General features: G+C 39.7%; 2 non-coding genes across 2 annotated transcripts; both read right to left on the bottom strand.

The window, feature by feature from the left end:
- Nucleotides 1-593: 593 nt before the first annotated feature.
- On the bottom strand, nt 594-666 carry TRNAR-ACG (transfer RNA arginine (anticodon ACG)). The gene has a single exon. It is a non-coding gene; the product is annotated as a tRNA-Arg (tRNA).
- Nucleotides 667-1,034: 368 nt separating this feature from the next.
- TRNAR-ACG (transfer RNA arginine (anticodon ACG)) lies at nt 1,035-1,107 on the bottom strand. The gene has a single exon. It is a non-coding gene; the product is annotated as a tRNA-Arg (tRNA).
- Between the last annotated feature and the right edge of the window lie 1,802 nt (nt 1,108-2,909).

Here is a 2,909-nt window from a genome sequence, read left to right on the forward strand (position 1 = left end):
CGCAGTGCCCCCTAGTGAGAGCAAAGAAATAACTGCTATTCATTTGTCTGTTTCTAGTTAGCAGGCCCAAATATGTATACGAGGTCCCAAAAATGTTTGTATTTTGACTATTCAGGAATTCAGTGCCAACCGGGCTAGTGGAGTGAGTAAAGTGCCTGCCTGGCAACCCAAAGGTCGTGGGTTCGAATCCTGCCTCGGGCTTGTATCAGAGTAGTGCAAAAACCTTGGGAGGTGCATTATGGCCACAGAAGCCGATGCGCCAACAATTAACAAAACAAAAAAAAGGAATTCAGTTATTCGCTTTAAACTTTATGAGCACTTCAATAGCGTGCCGGTGCCCCAGTGTCCACGGTGATCCCCTGTGTGCCCTCCTAAGTAAGCTCTCCAATATTGAGGGCGTAATCCAGAGGGCATAATCGATTATAGTCATATCGTTCGAATGATTTCATTATATTATGGAAAAATCATTCGATTATGAGAAAATTATTCGATTACTTCCATTCCATCACTGTCCAATCTTGTGACCAGTTACAAGATTGGATAGTGATGCAATGTGCCTTCACGGACAAAAAAAGCCAGAAGTTAAAAATAAACGAGCCAGCCAGGATTCGAACCTGGAATCTTCTGATCCGTAGTCAGACGCGTTATCCATTGCGCCACTGGCCCACACCAGCAGGAGTCTATCGAAAATCATTCGAATGATTCATTTTATTATGGAAAATCATTCGATTATTTCAGTCGAACGATATAATCGAATTATTTCAGTAGATTATGGAACGTCATTCGATTATGAGAAAATTATTCGATTACTTCCACCGCATCACTGTCCAATCTTGTGACCTCTATCCAATCTTGTAATGATTGGATAGAGGTCACAAGATTGGACTATCCAATCATTACAAGATTGGATATGTAATGGATCCAATCATTACAAGATTGGATATGTAATGATTGGATCCAATCCAGTCATTACAAGATTGGATAGTGATGCAATGTGCCTTCACGGACAAAAAAAGCCAGAAGTTAAAAGTAAACGAGCCAGCCAGGATTCGAACCTGGAATCTTCTGATCCGTAGTCAGACGCGTTATCCATTGCGCCACTGGCCCACACCAGCAAGAGTCTATCGAAAATCATTCGAATGATTCATTTTATTATGGAAAAATCATTCGATTATGGAAATCCAGTTATTAATTCGAACTATTCGTTATACTGTTGCAAATCGTTCGATTATGGAAAATCATTCGATTATGGAATCATTCATTTTAATGATTCATTCTGTTATAAAAATTATTTGATTATGGAAATCATTCGAATTATTCATTATATTGGTGCAAATCTTTCTAATGATTAACTTTCTAGTCGCAAAATTCAGATAATTCGTTCTATTGTTTCAAATCATTCGATTATGGAAATCACTGGAAAATCATTGGAATTGTTCGTTCTATTGTTTCAAATCATTAGATTGCGGAATTCATTGGAAAATCACTCGAATGATTCATTATAATATTGCAAGTCACTCGATTATGGAAATCATTCTAATTATTCGTTATAATATAGACATCTATGGGAAATGATTCGAATGATTCATTCTATTATAGAAACTCATTCGATTATGGAAATCAATGGAAAATCATTCAGATAATTCGTTCAATATTGTTGCAAGTCACTCGATTATGGAAATCATTGGAAAATCTTGATAAGTATTCGTTATATTATGGAAATCTATGAGAAATCATTCGAATGATTCATTATATTTGTTGAAAGTCACTCTATTATGAAAATCATTTGAAAATAATTCCAATGATTCATTATATCGTTGCAAGTCACTTGATTTGGAAATCATTGCAAAATCATTATAATTATTCGTTATATTATGGAAATTTATGGGAAATCATTCGAATGATTCATTCTATTATAGAGATTCATTCGATTATGGAAATCATTCGATTATGCCCATCGCTACTTTCAACCAACGAACCAAAGGGTGCAGGGGGATAATGTTCCACTCCTCTTCAGCAGAAATGGGTGGGTGGGTGAACTCCGAAGCATGTCATCGGAGATCATGTAACCAATCACTTCACTCGATCCGTATCTGTCAGTTCTGTTTTCGCACCATCTGCCATTGGTAAAACCCTTCCGAAGATTCCAGCGACATTTATTGCCAATAGAAAGAAGGCATCGGACAATCCACCGTGCTCATTGCAGACGCGCAAACTGGTATTAATACGCTGTATGCCTATAGATGGCAGCACTGGTGCGACCCGAATACCCACGCGGATGATTTCTGCGTAGATCAGATTTGCCGGTTCGCTTCCCGCCGAGATGATCGGACAGCCACTCGTCCGGAAGACACCACAGACGCTAAATGATACAGCGGCCGCACCAAACATGCGATTAGGGACGGATCGTCGCAATCTCCAAATCGGAGTTCGCAGCTTCGAATTTTCCGATGTTGGCAGAGTTCCAATTGCGACGCGTTACCCGTTCGCCCAGGGGCCACGGCAATGTGATTAGCCTCCCCGTTAATAAGGTACTTATCTCCGAAAGCCCCGAGAAGTTTTCGAAAATCTGCGAAGTAATTTTTATTGGTTTTTGGGGATGAAGACATCCCGAACATTGATTTTTGGAGAACTTTTTCTCAATGTTCAATCGAAATCGGTTTTACCTGAGAGGAGAAGTCGAGCGAGTTTATTGTACTACAGAGCGTTACCAAAAGTATTGGGACACCGACAGATTCGATAATAACATTTTGTTGGATGTCTCGGTATTTTGCGGTTGCAACGTAACTTTTGCACGCGAGTGTATTTAGGGTTGATGTAGCAGCAGAGGGAAGACTGCGTGGAGCGACTGCAGCGCTACTGCTGTCCACTTCTGCTTTCTTTCATACTTACGCGAATTTACAGCAGAG

Source organism: Mastigoproctus giganteus, chromosome 8, assembly GCF_048544385.1.
Source record: "Mastigoproctus giganteus isolate SK-2022 chromosome 8, ASM4854438v1, whole genome shotgun sequence".
Classification (NCBI taxonomy): domain Eukaryota; kingdom Metazoa; phylum Arthropoda; class Arachnida; order Uropygi; family Thelyphonidae; genus Mastigoproctus; species Mastigoproctus giganteus.